This window comes from Dermochelys coriacea, chromosome 10, assembly GCF_009764565.3.
Source record: "Dermochelys coriacea isolate rDerCor1 chromosome 10, rDerCor1.pri.v4, whole genome shotgun sequence".
Classification (NCBI taxonomy): Eukaryota; Metazoa; Chordata; order Testudines; family Dermochelyidae; genus Dermochelys; species Dermochelys coriacea.
Window position 1 is genome coordinate 3,765,454 of NC_050077.1, and position 20,905 is coordinate 3,786,358.

Below are 20,905 nucleotides of genomic sequence, written 5' to 3' on the forward strand. Positions count from 1 at the left end.
AGCTGGCTCCGGGCAGCCTCCCGCTGACGGGCACCTCCGGCAGCCACTGGGAGCGCCCGAGCCCAGCCAGGCAGCCAATGGCAGCCGGGCAGGGGCGGGGACCCGCCGCGGGGCAGGGAGAGGGGCGGCTGCGCGCGGGCCCGCCCTTGCCCCGGGTCCGCCTGCGCGCGGGGCGCCAGAAGCTACCGCGCGCCTGGCTGCGCTTCACGCCGCTGCCCCTCGGAGAGGGAAATGCCCCTGGCCCGGGCTCCCCCCCTGGGGGCGCAGGGCAGCCTTTGCACCCCCCACCCCCCCCGAGAGCCGCGCGGCCTGCCTTTGCGCGCCCACCCTCCCCAGGCAGCCGGGCACGCTGCATGAACTCTCCCAGGGAGCAGGGGCATGATCCATTGACGAGCTCCCCCACCCCCCGGAAAACAATGCAGAGCATGGCATGATCCTCGCCCCGCGCCCAGAAAGTAACACGGATCCCCTTCCAATAGAGCCTGCACACGCACACACCCCCCGGGAGCAGAGCATCCTGCATTGACTTCCACCCCCCCCCCCCCCCCAGCGTGCAATACAGATTGCCTTTATCCCCCCACCTCCCAGGAATGCATGTAACACCCCACCCCAGCACGCACACGTGGGTCCTTCCACACGGGGGGCTTGCATTAAAAACCATCCCGAGGAAACAATCCGTCCCTAGCTAATGTCGCTCCTAAAGCCAACTCCAGTAGTTGTGAGACAACAGCAAGGCCGCTAGGGAGGCTGTGGGTGTCTGGAGACCCGGGGCTGGGATCGGTCTACCCGGGGTGGGGGCCCGCAGATGAAAGCAGCCCGGAATCGAGAGGGCCAGAGTGTCTCGGTCTCCAAAGGGAGCAGCTGTGTTCGTTTTACGGTTACAATCCAACAGGCAAAGGACGCTGCTTGCAGGGCCGGGTCCGACGGACGGATCGAGAGTCGGATGGGATGGGAGCGGCGGTCGGGTTTGCAATTGCCAGGCGATCCGCAGCCTGCTTTGAGATCCGTTTCGCTTCACGTTGGCACTTGCCTCCTGCAGGCAGGCGCTGGGATGTAAATGCCTCCGGCTCTAGGACTGGAGACAGGGCTGGGATGAACAGACTGGGGCAGGAGCCCTTCTGTACTGATTCCCTGAGGGGATTTTAGGACCAAGCAGGGACCGGGTGCAGTATATCACCCAGGAAGGGGGAGGAAACGTCCCAGAGCAGGCTGGAACTGGGGCTAGCAGGCCATCCTCACTGTCCATAAATGAAACCTTCTATGAATATTGGTGGAGGAGAGGCCATTCTTGCTCCAGGGCCAATAATTATTTGGGGTGACATTTCCTTTTCAAATGGCAACCTGCCTGATCTCCAGGGTGCCCTGGGTGACTGATTATTACCTATAAAGTTTTGTTTCTCTCACTCTCTCCTTTCGACAGTGCAAATGAACTATCAGCTGAAGAACTCAAAGTGGGCTCTGCTGAAGCGAGTGTGTGCAGCTCTCCTGACACATTTCCAGCCCTTGGAAAAGAGGCTGTTGGCACAGTCAGTCACACCGCACGTTCCCATGGCTGGACAGACAAGGATAATGCAAATAAGCAACAGAGCTTCCATTGGTGCCAGATCAGGTCACCAGGGGCTTATGGGTCAAGGGCAACAATGGGAGGCAGGTGAACGGGGTTTTAGTGCCAGTTACTGCTTCGTCACACTGCCACTACAAGCTGTAGGGAGCTTCCACCCCAGCTGGCCCATGGGGATGCTACTCCCCACTCCGCTCCCCCACCCAGCCGTTTCAGACCCAGTGCAGCATGAAGCAGCAGGAGCAATGATTCTATGCTGCAGGCATCAAGTGGAGAAGGGACAGAAAGCACTGAGGAGCAAGGCCAGAGGCAGGGATCATGTCCTATGTTTCAGAGATCTGTGTGCAAGCCATCACCCTGGTGGGCTAAGATTCTTAAAGAGAGGGGCAGGAAAGCATCCCATTTCAAAGGGAAAATAATGCAATGTCATGTTAATACATACAAATCCTTAGACAGTACACAGCACAGTTCACCTTTAAAGCATTTTGAGCCTGAGCCCAGAAATCATACCTGAGTAATCCTCGCTCACAGTCTCACTGAACTCAAATGAATTGTGTGAGCAAAGGGTTGCAGGATCAGGCCCTTTAACACTCATAACACCTTAGGAGGAAAATCATTGTAATACCATCAGGGAACTGAAAATTAGGCCATTTAGCCAAGGCCACAAAGGAGGCCATGAGAGAGCTGGGGGATGAGAAATCAGATGTTCCTGGTTCCCAGGCCTGTGATCAGACCAATAGACTACATCCCTTCCCAGCCTGGAAGGTAGGACACAGGACAGCTGCGCACATCGGTAGGAATTAGTGGCACCAGCAGCCCATGGAGAAAAGTGGTCTAGAGCCTCATCTCTGTAATATCTATGTGGTCTAGGCCCCAGCAAGTACCTGTTCCCATTTTCTCAGCTGCAGTAGATGAAAATGTAAATCTACCAGGCTGGCTTCACAAGCTTAAATAACCAAAGATAGCGGATTCTCACAGTCACATCAGATGAACACTCCTGCAACTGGAGCAGTGAGTTAGCAAGAGCAGCAGTGGTGGAACCATTGAAGCCGTGTCATAAATATAAAGGGAAGGGTAAACACCTTTAAAATCCCTCCTAGCCAGAGGAAAAACCCTTTCACCTGTAAAGGGTTAAGAAGCCAGGATAAGCTCGCTGGCACCTGACCAATGAGGAGACAAGATACTTTCAAAAGCTGGGGGAAGGGAGAAACAAAGCCTCTCGGTCTGTGTGATGCTTTTGCCGGGGACAGAACAGGAATGGAGTCTTAGAACTTGGTAAGTAATCTAGCTAGAGATGCGTTAGATTCTGATTTCTTTAAATGGCTGAGAAAATAAGCTGTGCTGAATGGAATGGATATTCCTGTTTTTGTGTCTTTTTGTAACTTAAGGTTTTGCCTAGAGGGATTCTCTATGTTTTTAATCTGATTACCCTGTAAGGTATTTACCATCCTGATTTTACAGCGGTGATTCTTTTACTTTTCCTTCAATTAAAATTCTTCTTTTAAGATCCTGATTGCTTTTTCATTGTTCTTAAGATCTAAGGGTTTGGGTCTGTGGTCACCTATGCAAATTGGTGAGGATTTTTATCAAACCTTCCCCAGGAAGGGGGGGGTAACATTTGGGAGAATTTTTTGAGGGGGAAAGATGTTTCCAAATGGACTAATAATAATAATCCTAATAATAATATCGGTTAGATGTTTGGTGGTGGCAGCAATGAAGTCCAAGGGCAAAAGGAAAAATAGTTTGTACCTTGGGGAAGTTTTAACCTAAGCTGGTAAAAGTAAGCTCAGGAGGTTTTCATGCAGGTCCCCACATCTGTACCCTAGAGTTCAGAGTGGGGAAGGAACCTTGACAACCATCTTATGTTTTACTCTTGTCTTTTTCCCTTACCGGAGATGGGGAGCTCCAGAGCCGGGGTGGCTTTGTTTCAGACTTCCCACATCCGGAGCCCAGACCTGAGGCTCATAACCCAGGAGCAGCCTAACTGCATTACTGGCTACCCCAGCCATGTAACAGATCACCTGGAACTTTTCCTAGAAGCCATTATTGCAAGCATAGATCAAACAGGGATTGGTAAAGTTGTAAAGACATGAGAGCAGATTGCTGGGAGCTTTCAAAGAGTTCCTTCAATCATTCTTGGTCTTGCTAGATGACAAAGACCTATGACAAAATTGACCATCTGTAATTAACTAGTTGTGTGTGCTGGACGGTCCATTCTTTTAGCATAAGTGAAGCATTCTGTTCAAGAAAAATCTTGGGGGGAAATGCAACTCAATCTTCCAGGCTAGGGGGATGCATATGCTGGACCTCAGCAGAGTTGCCAGATGTTTCATCATCGTAGCATGTTACGATAGCCTTCACTTCTATGTCACTGGATCAAATCCAGCTTAGTTCAGGAAAACTCATGCCACCTTTCTAGGGTAACAGGAGAGGAAACAATCAACAAATATGCTGTAATAAAGATGAATCTGAAGAAGAAATTTCACCCATCTTCCTGGAAAGACTTTAAATGCAGATTGTGTGTGTGTGCGTGTGGGGGGAATCACATTTCTGTCTGAAAATGTTGTACGTCCGACAGTTACAAGTAACAGCTAAGATGACTACAACTGAAATAAGTTAGGGGAGAAGTGGGGGTGGGGAGAAGATAGTCACTAAAAATAGATCAAGGGACCAAACACATGCTTAAAGTTATGGTGTGCCTTAGTACCTTGGTGAATCCGGGCCATAGGAACAGGCAGGCTGTGGAGTGGGGCCAATAGTATTGTTGGCAACAGCAGCTATTTGCCATCTCCAATATGACACCCCGGCAAGTAGATTTTTCAGTTGGTGTATTTACTTATTCTGATGACTTCTCAGATATGAACCTTTGAGGACTGTTATATTCTAGATTATTGAAATCTCTTTAAAATCAAAGCACTGAGGCTTGGTACATGAATATGAGCTAATTTGATTGCCCACATTGCATTAATATCCACTCAGCACTATCACATTCCCAAAGTCCTATCCAGCATGCACTGGGCTCAGCATAAGACATGGATGAAGTATATTCTTTTGTTGTTCCAAAGTCCTGGTCAGAAATCTGGAGGGGATAACCCCAGGACATTAAAATATCATAAAACCCAACTCCTATTGTTTTGCAACATACACTTTATTTAAAGCGGGGCTGCTTAAATAGGTATCTCACCTCATCAGCTCCATCATGTCCAAGTCCATGCGTATGCTCCTTAACAAAAGAGCAACCAGAAATCAAAGTTGTTCTGTTTGTTAGCACGTGATGCAAATTAATTATGGCATGTGCTCTTTCATAATAGAGTGGAGTCCCACTGGCTTTCCTCTGACAGCATATAATACTTCTCAATCATCCCACACCCTCAGTCTGGATCCCAGATTGCCCAATATCCCTCTGCAGAGCCCTGTCCCACTGTTTGGTTACTTACCTTATTTCCATAACTTTGCATAACAATAGTAACAAACCCAATGTACTTTTAAGGCCTGAGCCCACTGAAGGGACTGGAACACCTCCCATGGACTACAGTGGGCTTTGGATTGGGCCCTCAAAAGCAGCTTTCAGCTGCACATAGAACTGTATATTGGCCCCTTTGGGGGCTTTTCCTTTCGTTTCAAAGGGGCGTCCCACATTTGGTATTTTTGCCTTTGCCAGGCTGAGGTGCAGCAATGTCCCCTCAAATGTAAGGCAGGGCACAGCCAAAATGCCTTTGTAAAAGGCAGGATTTTAGGCAAGTGAGAGAGCAGGGCAACAGCAGCTCCCAAGAAAAGATTTTGAGTAGTCCAACATGCCTGCTTCATCTCCTGACCAGCACAGAGGCATATTGCATTGTGAGGGTGCCCCCTTGAGGCCAACTGCACATAACAATAATAGTATTGAGTGTACCGGCGAAGTCTCTCATGTGAGCTAAAATATTCATTGGATCCTTTATTAAACAGTTAATTAGCAAGGGCCACCTGCTTCATGCATGGCATTCCATCACTTCTGACACAAATGGGTAGCTACTCATTTTCAGCAGAGACGTGCACCGGATAGAGAGCTGCTGATTAATACTTTGGGATCTGGACAACTGTTCTGTCCACACACAAGCACAAACAAAAGGATTTTAAATCCAGTTGTTTCCCTTAAGGTGTATAATTCTCCACATACCCATTCTTCTGAGCTATGGCCACATGCATGTGTGGAAAAAGAGAACCAATCTCCTTCCTTCCTCCACTGTGATGTGATTTCCAGCCCAGATGTTGCAGTGTGGTTCTTCCAAGCTGGGTAACTTCAAGGACAATCTATTCCCATCAAACATCTGTACATGGCATTGGCTGTACTGTCTTGAGAAGTATTTGTTTTCTTAATCGCTGGCCAAGGCACCAAAGGTAACTGTAACTGCATTCACTGTAAGCATAACACAGACTTCTCCGATAACACACTTCAGTCCTGCTCTGGGGCTCACTTCTCGTCCTTAATTCTCACACTGCTTTGCTAATGGCCTACTCTCACTTTGCTATTCCAGGCCCAGGCCCATCCCCCATCCTCTCAGACTCTACCCCCCTTCGCCCCCAACCTCATTCTAACCTGCAGCCCCCCTTATTATTCCAGTCCTGGCTCTTCTGTACAATCCCGACCTTCAGCACCACTTGCTACTGAAGTCTGGGGCAATCTCTCTCGCTTTTCCTTTTCCTAAGCTTGGAACTAGTGGCCGAGAGGTCAGAAGGTCCATATCCCATCCTGCAAGCCCAGAGCAAGTCAGTCCTGCACCACTTGTTTCACACAAGAATTAAAGGTTTTACTGTCACATTCTTTGTTATTGTCAAATGTAGTCTCTAGAAGTGAGCAATTCGCCTCTTAGAAAATACCCATCAGTCACCCAACTGTCTGTATTACCCTGCATTTCTACATGCTCTCCTATATAGCCTCACATGACCTGATCCTGCAAGCCAGGCTCCCATGAGTCAATGGGTCTCGCGGTGCTGGGCTCTTAGTGATCCAAAGCCCACTGAAGTCAATGCAGACTTTCCACTAGCTGCAGTAGGCTTTGGATCAGCCCAGTAAGCCTTTGGCAGCACCTACGCGCTAGAGTTTCTGGAGAGCGTTTCACATGGAGAAATGATGCTACATGCTAGCCCCACCTTCAAACAAATGCCTTACAAAAAGAAACCCGGGCCCCTTTCTATGCAGTAGAGTATTTGCTGGCTGTAAAAAACCCGATACCTTTTCACAGCTGACCTCTCTACAGAGAGAGTTCAGCTCTCCAGGTAATTCATTGTTTATACACCTTGTTGCAACATGCCACAAACGCTGCCAAGAGCCCACACACCCACTGAATGCAATTCCTGACTCCAGTTTTCCTCTCGCTGCTCCCTTCTGATTTCCTTTCTATAAGCTCTGGTGCAATTCTTGGAACCACAAAATCTTGTACTTGCTGACAATGCTCATAGGCTGCATTTTCCAAGTTCAGTTTCACGTCCGTAAAAATCTGGGAGGGATTTTGTGGGTTTTACAAATCCATCCCATTACATCCTTTGCATTTTGGGGCAGGCCAGAAGCTTTGCACAGAACCGAGCTAGTAACTGGCGGCAGCAAGCTGCTAACATGACTGCAAGCTCATTTGCTGAGGAATCACTGAAAATTTAATTTCCTCTGACATTACAAGGGGCTTGGATGTGTCAGCAGGTACCATGTGAATTCATTTGTTAAACCTGAAGGTGGAAGGGGAATTTAATTCCTCCAAAGGGGCTGAATGACACAACTTCCTTTTGATCACATGAGTGCGGAGATTAGACCCTGGAGTCACAGAAGTTAGAGTTGGGAAAGAGAGCAAACCAGACCATCCCCCTCGACAACATAAGCCAGCGCCCAGCCCTACCACCTCTAGTGCTCTGCCCAGTCTAACTGCACATGTCCCGTTCACCCCTTCCCTTGGGATCCTATTCTGCTACAGTCTTAGGGCCAAATGCATCCCTGGCTCCAATGGAATTAGATCAGGGATAAATATAGCCAAATACAGCCCATTGTCAGGAATCTTTCCCGCTAACCAGCCTGTTCTTGATTTCATCCCATTGCTCCTATTTCCATATGTCATTTGATAGGCAGCGAGCATGGCTAGAACTGGGACTTAGGACACCTGGGTTATATTCTCAGCTCGGCCCCACACTTACTTTGTGACACTGGCCAGTCAATTAACTTCTTTGCGTCTTACCATCCCCATCTGTGAAAAGGGGATAATGGTTTTACCTGCCATTGTGAATGGCTTTGAGAGCTATTAGGCTTGTCATTCAGAGAAGTGCCAAGAACGAAACCCTTGGAACATTCTGTAGTGAACAGGCTCTCTTCCTTCTGGCAATTAGTAGCAATTGAATTGAAACTTTCTAGCCAAAATGTAAGAGAAGGGTTAGAAGGCTGCCCTGAGCTGCAGGACTTAAAGTCATGAAGTCAATGGGAGCTATGTGGGAGCTAAGTCACTTAGGCACTTTTGTAAGGCCCACTGGGCTCCTCTGCATCTTTAGGTTCCCCAATACATTTGTAAATGTAGGCCTTGATCTATGCATCAGTCACTTAGGTTCAGCTTTGCAAAGGAGCCCATTGAAATTTAGTGAGAGCTGGGACTGGGTGCCTTTGGAATCCCAGCCTGAAAAGAGTTTGCAAATAAAAGCTAATTTTATAACCTGGCTCTCACAAAGCAACAGTCAGAGTGAACTCTGCTGGCCTACCCGGTGCATCCTCCCCTAGTGAGCGGTGATTAAGATGAATTGGGAGAGCTTTCATAAATCAAAATCAAGGTCTGTAAGACAAGCAAGTGCATTGAGTCTGCCAGGAGGATGAGAGCGCTAAGTCATAATCCACAAGGAACACATTCTTCTCATGCAGCAATTTTTTAAATGGTGCCTTGAAATATATGTGCATGTCTAGGGGTATATATATGCACAGAGATGTGTGTAAGGAGAGTGCATAGCACTGCATATGCATGAAAACATGTATTTAGCAGGGTGCTTGTGCACAGAGGTAAGGTGGGGAAGGGGGTTTGTTTTCTAGCACTGTGGCAACTATACAAAGTTCTTTGTCTCTTTCTCCTTGGAAATACAGCAGCCCACACAGTTCTGAGCTGCCGTTATACTTTTCCATTTATTGTTCCTCCCTCTTTCCATCCCACTTCTCACTTACCTTTAACACTTCAATCTCATTTCCTTTGTCAGTGTCACTCTGGTTTTTCATTGAAATTCCTCAAACATCATCTCGTCAAGCGCAACCCATCAATTATTTTCAGGCAGGAACTGACTGTTTTCTTTTTGCAGCTGTGAATGTTTAAATTCCAACATTGTGCTGGAAGATCTGTTCTATTTATTCCCTTTCCTATTTTGTCAGGTCAGTCCAAGCCTCCTTCCTTTGACTCTTTATTTTAGTTTCTGTCTCCCTCATACACACAGAGTCCCTGTGTTTTGGATCTTAGGGTCCTGGCTTATTTCTATCATCAGTCTTGAAAGGCAGCTTCTCTCTACAAGCTCCCCCCTTACCACTTTGTCCTTAACAGTATCTGCCGCATTATCTTTGGACCACAGATATGTGGATAATCACAGGGGTTTAGTGAACACCTCAGACTACTTGGGGTGGAAAGCAGAGGGGGCTTGATTGCCAAGTCTTCCTTTCCTGGCATTTAAACACATATTTTGTTTGCAAGGCAAATTCTAGTTTAAAAAAGCAACAACATGTTTGTGTAGCCAAGGAGAAAGAGTTTTCAGCTCTGCTGAGCACCTGCAGCTCCAGCTGACTTCACTTGGAGCTGAGGGTGCTCGGTACCTGCTGAGAATCAGGTCTATGGTGTTAATACAGAACCACGCCATAGCTGGCTGGTGCAGGTGGCCGCTTGAGATGGAGGATGCAGACTGGCTTCTCTCAGCAGGATTCTCCTGCCCACCAACTCATTGTGTTTCATTACGCTCTGCTCTACTTTCACTCTATTCCCCCCGCCCCGGTCTCCTCCCTTTACTATTTCTCGCCTGCTGTACACAGAATCCAAGCCCAGAATGTCAACCCACCGACTTCCAGTTGAGTTCACCCGCCCCTAATCTTGTGTTTCCAGGGTTAGATTTTTTTTCCCCAGGCTTGAGTCTGGATGTTTTCGTTACCCCTTTGCCATCTGCTCTGACCATGGCTGTAGAGCACATGGGGCACACCCAGCTGAGCATTAAACCAACACTCCTGTTCGGAGAATTATTCAGTTCTCTTTGGGTAGCTTTTGAAATGAGTCACTGGGTCCTCCAGCCTCTTCCCTGGTGCTCTGCATCCCATGACAGTGGCCAGCCGAGAGGAACGAGTTGGCAGCAGAAGTTCCTTTTCTCCAAGAATTTATCAAGAAATCATTTCCATATATCACAAGGGGAAGGGATCTCTCCCACCCCCCAGTCCCTTTTATCCTAAAGAATCATGATGTGGATGAAAAGATCAGCTGTGATTGGAAAGGAAAGCCCTTGGGCCCATGTTGTCACTGGATTCCTCAAAGATGCTCCCTAGCTCTGAATTCCAGCCAGGGCTCCCTGGATAAGAAATATTGTACTGACCTTGCATTAGGGTTGGGGTGTTAATTTTTAAAATTCCTTTTTAGTCTCTGTTCTTTTACAAAAAAAAAAAAGGAGTACTTGTGGCACCTTAGAGACTAACAAATTTATTAGAGCATAAGCTTTCGTGAGCTACAGCTCACTTCATCGGTAGCTCACGAAAGCTTATGCTCTAATAAATTTGTTAGTCTCTAAGGTGCCACAAGTACTCCTTTTCTTTTTGCGAATACAGACTAACACGGCTGCTACTCTGAAACCTGTTCTTCTACAGACTCACCCCTTCCTCTGAGAGCGAGGGATTGATGAAAACGTGTCTTCTGCCCTTTTCCCTTCACACTGAGTTCAAAGAGTTTTGAAGCAAAAGCTGATCCACAATCTTTCCTGAGACTCAAACCCTGAATCGTGAGGGTCAGAAATGTTTCTATTCCCCCTGTAACAGGGGAGCTGGCTCTTAAGGAAACCAGGCGCAGCACTCCTCTTCCAGTCCCGGTGTGTCCTAGTTTGATATATGAGGAGGGCAGGGCTGCCCGACGAGTTTATAAATGAGAGGCAGCCCAAAGGCAAAGAAGAATTCGGAACTTCGGAGCGAGTGCGGAGCAGAGGTGGCATGAGAACTACAGGGAGCGGATGCCCCTGAAGGAGGGAGCAGGGAGAGTTCCCTGGTGAGCAGGAGAGCCAGATCACCCTGGTGAAAGCAGGAAGGCAGTCGGGAAGGTCCCCTACAAACTTCCTCAGGTGGGAGAGGATGGACAGCTGAGAGCAGCATAGGGACATGCATGCGGCTCTCTGAGCCAGAGAGCTGAAGCTGGAGGGCCAGAGAGGGCTGAAGGCTGGGGGACAATGGACGGATGTGCCGGCTGATAAAAATTACAGAAATTTCGGGCTGGAAAAGGTCTGAAGAGGTTATCTAGTACATTCCCCTCAAGCCAAGGCAGGACCACGGAGACCTGATATCTCCAGCTGAGAGCTAGAACCAGACCTCAGGTTTCAGAGTAGCAGCCGTGTTAGTCTGTATTCGCAAAAAGAAAAGGAGTACTTGTGGCACCTTAGAGACTAACAAATTTATTAGAGCATAAGCTTTCGTGAGCTACAGCTCACTTCATCGGATGCATTTTCCGATGAAGTGAGCTGTAGCTCACGAAAGCTTATGCTCTAATAAATTTGTTAGTCTCTAAGGTGCCACAAGAACCAGACCTGAGGACGAAACAGGCCAGAGAAATATCCCAGCTAGAAGGGCTGGGGTAAGGGATGGCGAGAGATCCTGCAACCATACCGGAGAGCTGGGGCGTGGAGAGAGAGACCGGAGCTGTGTTTGGTGTTTCAATGGACTGATGGGACTTGAAAGACTGGACGTACCATTTGGACTGTGCTGGGGAATTCTGGGTTATAATTGTGGGGAATCCACAACCAATGAACCTTGCAAAGGGTTATTATATGAGGAAAGCTTGCATGGAGTTCCTGGGGACTCCGGAAGGAGGGGAAACTGAGTTAGGTGTACCCGTTGTGCTGTGGCCTGTTTCAGGAGCATGCTTTGCCGCAGGAGAGAGCCCCAGCAAGGGGCTGCCTTCTCACATATGACAGAGGCTGTGGGCAGGCAATCAGCCCCTGGGAGAAGAGGATCAGTCAGCGTGTGCCTGGAAGAGGGAAACCAAGGCGCGAGGCACTTGCAGGGCCAACCTGAGGCCACAAGTGGGAGTCCAAGAGACAGCCACCCTATGACACCTTCTATTTTTCACAAAAATCCTGATTGAATAGTGCATTTGGTAAATCCTGCACAGGGCATAACACTTACTGCACTGAAAACACTGCAAGAATACTGTGGAGTTGTTCATGTGTATATGTATACATAACACGAACACAGACACATGTCTACTGAATATAATCACAGCTGCTCAACATTGTGTCATGTGCCCTATACTGCCAACAATTAAAGGAGATTCTCCTTCAGCTCAGTTTAGTGGCTGGGTTTTCTGATCAGAAGGAGCTGAGTTCTAGCCAAACTGTCAAAGTTCCATGCTGCTATGGCACAAAGTGCAGCAACAGCCATGAAGTCCTATCATAGATGACCACAGCATTTGTTCCAATCTAAATGCATAATTCCCTAAGGGTGCAGGGAATGATGCTGCAGAGGGAGTTTTGTGTTTTTGACACAGGAAAACAAACTAGCCACAAGGCAAAGGCTAAAGTAACTTCTACCAACAGCTCTGAGGTAAGGGCTTTCTGAAACGGCTGCAAGGTCAAGCCAAGAAAAGATAACTGCTAAACTCTGAGTAAGCGCAACTGAGTTAGTCACCAGTTAAGGAGAGCTGATAGGGATGAGATATAATTGAGTTTCCTCCTTAAAATCCAGGGTAAGAGATAAATATTTTACATTCTCAGCCCTTAATATTTAATAGCTGGTTGTAACATGTGGCGTGCCTCTAGTTTTTAGTCCTTGTAGCTAAGGAGTTTCATCTCTGGCGGGCTTTAGGATGCACAGCACCTTATGGGCTCCTTAGTAGGTCACCTAGATTCCACACTGAGATTCTCCTCTTGTCATTTAGGCAGGGAAAATGAAAACATTAGCAACTAAGTGCTGCTGAGATTCTGCACTGGCAAGACTTGTGCATCCTTAGTACCTATCACTGATACAGTGATCAGGCACACAGCAGCAGATAAGAGGTGAAATGTCCCAAACAAATAAGCCCTGAGGTCCCGAACCCAACTGCTCACAGTCCAAGGACATTATCCAAAGATCACTGAAGTCAGTGGAAAGAATGCCATGTATATTGCTTGCCCTGAGATTACTTCTCTGGAGGATAAGTCTGAAATCTACCCACAGTCTCAGGAAGCCAATAGTAACAGAGCTTGGTATTAATCAAACAACACCCCTATCCCTCTTCCCCTCCAATGCACGACAGCAGAGCCCATCCTTTCTCCTGCAAATCTCCTTTTCCACCCCTGCTCTGGTGGGTATGCTCACTCCTTCCAATGCATCATCACTCTCCAGGCGTCCCAAGTACAATGGAATCTGCTGAATTAGCACGTTCCCAGATGCCGGGCTTCCTCTTAAACAGGAGGTGGTTTCTCTATTTTTGCAGTCCCCGTACTGGCTGTTCATTCCTTTGGCTACACTATAAGTCACTGTTACTCTATTGGTTTCCCAAAATTGTTCCTCCGAGCAGCACAGATAAGGTGCTGCATTAGCAGTGGTCAGCAAAGTCAGGATATTAGTACCTTAGCCATTTAATGGAATGGACATGAGCGAGCACTCGAGGAATACAATATTACAGATGGCTCAGTCCTGCAAGGTGCCACGTGCCCTCCACACTTCTTGACTTTCATGGGGGCAAAGAGCGCTCAACACCTCTCGGAAGCATCCAGCACCTGGCAGGATTGGGCCCATAGCAACTTTCATCAGAGCACCTTAAAAATGCTTCTAATATCAATACTTAACACTTACCAGTGGTCTTGTGGTTATAGCAGTGGGACTCTGGAGGTCTTGGTTCAATTCCATTCTCTGCCACAGATTTATTTTGTGACCATGGGCAACTTCCTTTTCTGCTTTTAAATCTCATACTCCAAATTTCTTTCCCTTATTACAGCTTTCTGAAACAGCTGCAAGGTCAAGCCAAGAAAAGACAACTGCTAAACTCTGAATAAGCACAGCTGAGTTAGTTGCCAGTTAAGGAGAGCTGATAGAGATGAGATATAATTGAGTTTCTGCCTTAAAACCCAGGGTAAGAGAGAAATATTTTACATTCTCAGCCTTTATTATCTTCTTTCTCCAGTCAATTGTCTGACTTGTCTAGTTAGATTGCGAGCTCTTCAGGGCGGGGACTCTTGTACTGTGTGTATGTACAGCGCCTAGCACAATGGAGCCCTGAACTCAGTTGGGATTGGTAGGTGCTACTGTAATACAAAATACAGCCATTGATTAATCTTCACAATACACCAGTGTGGCAGGTATTACTGGCCTATTCCTCACTTTATAACTGGGGAAATTGGGCAGAGTGGCGACATAACTTGCCCAAGGCAACACAGTGGGTCAGTGTCAGGAGCAGATTAGAAATCAGGAGCTCCTGGCTCCCAGTCCTATGCTCGGACCACACCTCCCAAAGCTCCTGCAATAATACAGAACAAATTGGCAAGACTCCCGCCAGCCTGAAATTTTTGACTTTTTACTGATTTCTTTTCAAAAGAAAACCGTTCCATTGTACTTCAGTATGTGCCATGTTCTGAGAGGTGCTGCCCCCTATGGGTGGGAGGTTGTGCAAACAGCATTTCCCCACAGTCGTCTTCCAAACAACGTAGCTCCTGGCCTGGTCTCCCTACCCTCCCATTCCTTGTGCTCTCCTCAACGAAGACTGCTAATCATGCCAGACTGTAACGGGGCCAGGATTAGATGGAGGCCAGCAAACTAATTTTGCTCATGAACAGAGACAAAAGTGAGTCAAAGTTTCCATCAGTGAGAAGCTAGCACATAAAACCTCTACAGCACTTAGCCTTCACATCTACTCTGTTCCAATACACCTCAACTTTTATGACCTAAGAGATCCAAAAATGTAATAAGGGAAAGAGATTTGGAGTATGAGATTTTAAAAGGTCTTTAAAATGTGTCATTTTTAATATTGGCTGCTGGGGAAGTGGAAAACTGACACCATTCAGCTTCCTGAATGCAAGGGGCTGGAGTTATTTTCTGGCGAGTTGGGGCATTTTCAATGCTTTTCCCCATGTGTCTCGGTGGCACCAAGCGTTACATAAATAACTGTAGCTTAAAATTGTCGGGAGACTTTTGGTAGCAAGATATAGCCACCTTTCATAATGGAGAAGGATTAAAGTGTGGATGCAGTTACAAAAACGGCTGGAAAATGTCACCTTGGTGTTTCATATTTATCGGCAAGTCAGCCACTTCCATCTCAAATCTATCCACCAAAGTCAAACCGAGCCCCTTTGAACAGCAGCTCTGGCAGCTCGGGCGCATATCACTCAAATCACGTGAGTAGTCTCACTGAAGTCAATGCATGGAACTTGTTATGTGCTTAAAAAGTGATGCATGTGCTTAAGTGCTTTGCCGGGTCAAGGCCATAGGCTGGCAATATACAAGGCAGAAGGGATCATGGCCGCTGTCACAGGCCAAGCACACTCTGTCCCTGCTTTGGGGCAGGGAAAGGAGCATTATAGCCCCACAGCTGAGTCCACCTGACCATCCTCAGCCTCACGGCAGTGGGGTCTACTGGCCAGAGTCAACAGGGCTGCCCTCCCTCATGGGGCAGTGTGGCCCAATGGTCAAAGGGGATGGGCCACCATGCAAGGTGGGGGGGCTGGGGTAGGGTACCCAGGCCCTCCCTACTCCACTGGGTAGGCCCTGTCAGCGGCGAGTGTATTAACCACTGCGTCAGCAGACATCGGACTGAAACACGCTGACTTAGCTCCTGGTCCTATGACCGGATCACTGGCTAGTCCTCCTGGGCTACTTCCTAGCCTGTCTTCCCACGGCATGGTCCACCAGCCTCCTGGGTCTCTGGCCTGTGAAGCTTCTGAGGGTTCCAACACCTCCTGGGTGTCTGCAGGTAGCCGGGTAACTGCCCAGGTCTCAGCGGGCTTGGCCTCTACTCCTGCCTGGGGCTCTGGCAGCTCCCAGGCAAGAGCCTGGAACATGCATCCTCCCTCCTGACTGAGCTGGGCTGCTCCCTTTTAGCCGGAGACTCTAGTTGGAGCATGCCCAGCAGGGGCGAGGGGGCATGGTTTCCTCTGCTCAGACCATGGGGTTAACCCCTCCTTGTCCCGCGTGGGGTAAGGACACCCTGTCACAGCCGCCTCTTGCCCAGCTCTCTGCAGTGCTAACTGGAGCAAAAACTTGATTTGACTCCTGCCAAATACCTGTTCAGAGCTTGAGGCGGCAAGGCTCTGTGCCGCTCTTGGAAGCGCTGAGCTCCTGCAGCTCCCATTGCCCATGTGCTTGTGAGTACTTAGCCTTTCCGCTGTAGCGCTGGGAAATTCAAAGGAGTCTCCAGTACTCCGGTACCCACACCCTGCTGGAATTCAAGGCCATTTAGGGACCTAACTCCCTTTGCAAGGCCCAGGCCAAAGCACTTCCCTGACAGTTGGCCCTGGCCATAGAGATGCATGGTGTTTTTTTTTTTTTTTAAAGCAAAAACAAATTATTGAACCAATATCAACTTAAAAACAAACAAAGAGTTTCAGACCCAAGAGTCCCCCACCAAAAATCCAGGCCTTGTAAGCTGGTACCCATGGAGACCAAAGCTATCTCTGGTACATATGGCTCCAGTACTATAGCATCTGAGCACCTCCCAACCTTTACTAAATTTATCCTGATAGCATCCGCTGTGAGGCAGGGCAGTGCTCTCATCCCCACAGCACATCTGGGAAACTGAGGCACAGAAGGACTCAAGGTATGTCTACACAGCAAAGGAAAAACCATGGCATCAAGTCTCAAGAGCCCAGCTCAATTGACTCGGGGGGATAGGGTCAAGGGGCTCTGAAACCTGGGGACAGGGAAGTGACTCAGAGCCTGGGTGGATGGCAGCACAAGAAGGAAAATTTACACTGCTCTTTTGAGGTCTGTGACCTGCGCCCCGCATGCCCAAGTCAGTTGACCCAGGCTCTGAGACTTGGTTCTCTTTGCAGTATAGACATACCCTAAGTGGCTTGTCCAAAGTTACCCAGAAACTCTGTCAGAGTATGGAATTGAATCAAGGTCTCTCATCCTAGCATCCTAACCACTGGTCTATCCTTCCCCTACTGAGCTCAGCTGCAGAGATAGTACATAGGGTGACCAGACAGCTAGTGTGAAAAATCGGGACTGGAGGTGTGGGGTAATAGGCGCCTATATAAGACAAACCCCCAAATATTGGGACTGTCCCTATAAAGTTGGGACATTTGGTTACGCTAGTAGTATATGGGATGAGACAGGCTCGGGCTAAATTGACTGTAAGCCACACAGAAAGATAGCTCAGTGAAGATAGCTACTTAATGAACAGAGACGGTCAAAATAAAAGCAAACAGCGTGTACAAGGAATGAAATAGACAATACCGAGATTGTTAGCGGGCCATAACATAATTAATCTGGAGTGCTGTGTTTTGTTCCAGACTTCCACTCTCAAAAAATAAAAATAAAAAGATATGGCAGAAGCAGAATGGGCCCGGAGAGAGGTGAGGAAAGTGCTCACAGTCCTGGAAAGACTGCCATATGAGGGGAGATTCCACAGAGCAGACTGTTAGGGTTAGACAGCAATGTACAATTCAGCAAAGCATGTGCTTAAAGTTAAGCATGCACTTGGCTGAATCAGCATCTAAAGGGATCAGAGGGGACATGCTAGATGTATGCAGAATAATGAATGCTATTGAGACAGTAGCTAGAAAGATAGGGCGCTCCTATTTACCCTCCTAATACCAGAACAAGGGGATAGCCAATGAGAATAAAAAAGGTCAACACATCTGAAACTGCACAGAAAACACAAATCTGGAGATATCATTGGGCCCAAGAGCTTACCAGGAGCCAATAAAGGATTAGACATTTATCTGGCTGAGATCATCCACGGTTACATAATGCACTTAGCATACCTTGGGGCCATGTAAAATAATAAGTGATGGTAATAAGCCTGAATAAAAATTTATAAGTGTTATAAAGCCTAATGTTTCAGTGCACAAAGCAGCCACTAACTGCAGGGGACTAGGCGAAACTTCCACTAATGGCAGGTTATTACACAACTGTCCTTTATTTTGGGGTTTTCTGCATCTTCCTCTGAAGAATCTGATGCAGGCCACTATCAGAGACAGAAGCATGGGCTCAATGAACCCCTGATCTGGTGGCAATTCCTATGTAGGACAATGCAAATCTGGCTAGCCAGTAACCTGCACAGTATGGTTAGCACCAAAGTGCTAATGCACAAACCGTTTTGAATCATCCTTTCCGCTAGCAAATGGATGATCTGCATTTCCGAATGAGGTGGGAGAGCCAGTATCTAAGTGCTGGGCTTGGTCAGCAATTCATCAGAGTCCGGAGCAATCACTTGGCAACAGGTCAATGATTACTCATTGGCAGCCTTTCTCCTAATAATATTTATAAGTCCCAAGATCAGCTGGGACTTGGAGTTACCAGGGATGGTTCTCTGAAAACTTCAGCTCAATGAGCATCGGCCATTAAAATGTTAGGAACTTTTAGGAAAAGGATAGAAAATAGGACAGAAATATCTTCTAACGGTCCCATATAAATCCATGGTGCACCCACACCTTGAATATTGTGTCCAGTTCTGATCCCCCCATCTCAAAAAGAACATAGTGGAACTAAAAAAGGTTCAGAGAAGGGCAACAAGGATGATCGGGGTATTGAGCAGCTTCTGTACAAGAAGAGACTAAAAAGATTAGGGCTTTTCAGCTTGGCAAAGAGATGACTAAGGGGGGATATGACAGAGGTCTATAAAATCATGACTGTTGTGGGGAAAGCAAATAGAGAAGTACTGTTTTCCCTTTCTCACGATACCAAAACCAGAGGCCACCCAATGAAATGAACAGGGAACGGTTAATACAAGCAAGAGGAAGTACTTTTTCATGGGGTGTTGTAATGGCCAAAAGTATAACCGGCTTAAAAAAAAAACAACTTAGATAAGTTTATGGAGGATAGATCCATCAATGGCTATTATTCAATAGTCAGGGATGTAGCCCTATGCCCAGGGTAGCCCTAAATCTCTGACTGCCAGGAGAGGAAGACAGGAGTGGATCATTCCATCTGGCCTGTTCTGTACATTCCCCTTGAAGCTCTGATGCTGGCCACTGGGCTAGATGGACCACTGGTTTGACCTAGTATGACGGTTCTTATGTTCTTAATTGCTTCCTTCTTTCTGCTCCTCTCCCTGCATTGCACTGCATCTTCTCATGCCATCTGTAACTTTTATGAGAGCTGGCCTGCAGGCAGCTGGTATTGATTCAGTTAATTCAAATCCAGAGCTTGAAGATGCTGTTTGGTTTTTTTGTTTGTTTGCTTTTTTAGTGCTTGTTATTGTTTTCCAGGACAATTCTAATTTCCCTTCTTGGCAAAACTCTAATATAGGTGTGGGCAATTGACTATTCTGTGCTTTAGGGGACCATTATTTAATTGACTGGACAGCCCCACAGATACACGAATTTAAAGACGCCGTTGACTTGAAATCTAGCCAGTTTTGATAAATTAGTTCAAAGCACTTCCAGGTTCTCCTCATGCCCCTGAGCCTTTCTGCCAATGTCTGTAGTCTTACAATTAAAATATTTCCCAGTTTCTAAAATCTTTCTTTTCTCCCTTGTTGCTGGCACCCCCACAACCTTACGCAAAGCTAATGAATGGCCCAGTCCTGCAAACACCTAGGCATACAGATAATTTTACTTGTGCGAGTCACCCTATTGAAATCAGAGGCACTAATCACACGAGAAAAGTTATTTCCATGTGTCAGTGATCGCAAGGTTGGGGCCTAAGGAAGCCATGAAACCAGCTCTATACAAAGCAAACAGCTGTTGACTAGCAACTTCTCAGAGCCGGCTTTTACAATGGAGACTTTTTGTCTTGGACACCACATACCCCCATCCAAGCCCCAGTCCTGGCTTTTCAAGGAGATCTTTACGCTTCCGCTCTGGAAGTGCCTCCTCACCCTTTCTTGGCTGCCTGCAGCATTCCAGGGTCTCACGCTCTGTCAGCGTGGAGGGGGGTTTCGATCCAGCTTCTGAGCCCTGGGCTTTTTTGAGCAACGGAGTCAGTGCCTCTACCTCCTTTCTGATGCTACCCCTAGCATCCAGGGTCACATTCTGCTGCCTCGTCATCTAGAGCACAGAAGGGTGGAGGTATGTGAAGAATCAATTATGGCCACTTTCTTTTTCAAAGATTAGAACTGAGCTCCAGCCTTTGTGTGGTTCCAGATCTCCCAGAGGAGACTCCAGTCTTCTCATGTGATGCCATCAATGCTGGAACTGAGACAGCCCATGTATTGTGCCAGCGACTGCTTTACCTGAACTCCCTGGAATATAATTAAATTCCAGCCCTTGATGCCCATTCTACTATATCGCTTTCCAGTCCCCCAACATGGCAGGATCCAGAGCAGTGAGGCTGTGACAGGATGCTCAGACACCAAAGCCCGTGCCAGCCATGGGAGCAAGGCCCTGATCGGAGGTGTGTGAAATATCCACAGCAGAATGCAAACCCTCATTGCAAACTTGGCCCCGGAGTCCGGCTCTGTGGCCGCATTGCTTAGGAGTGTGCATGTGCCTGACAGATAAAAGGGCCCAGGTTCGGAGCCACGCCAGGCCCATTCCCGAAGCGAGACGGTGGTTTCCTCATCAAAGGGAGGCAAACAGTCCCCTTTTTTTTTTTTTTTTTAAGTTTTCAAATGCAAAAATAGCCACAAATGGATACAAAACAAAGTGAGGGGAGGGGAGACTGCGAAAATTGCACAAACCAGCAAGAATTGGTGTGGGGGGGATTCAAACCCGTGAATCCCAAGATTGCTGTCATACATCTTTTCCAACACTTCGCGAGAGATGGCCAAGATTAGGGTTAAGCTTTGCTTCCCACCCACCTTCAGGTAGGATTTTATACTAGGTGCTATTCAGCACAAGAACAAAGGCAGGTCAGGTTGTGGCCTGTTGGAGGATGAGTGGGGTGGGACAGGGGTGAGGGGGAGAGCTTCCATCCATGGAGCACCTGTCCTGGGAATAAACAGAGATCTCAGGCTCACAGTGGCACCTTTCACCAGCATTGCAAAAATGAAACTAATCACTGAGAACCGTTTTAAAATGAAGGAAACAAATACTAACCACCTGAAT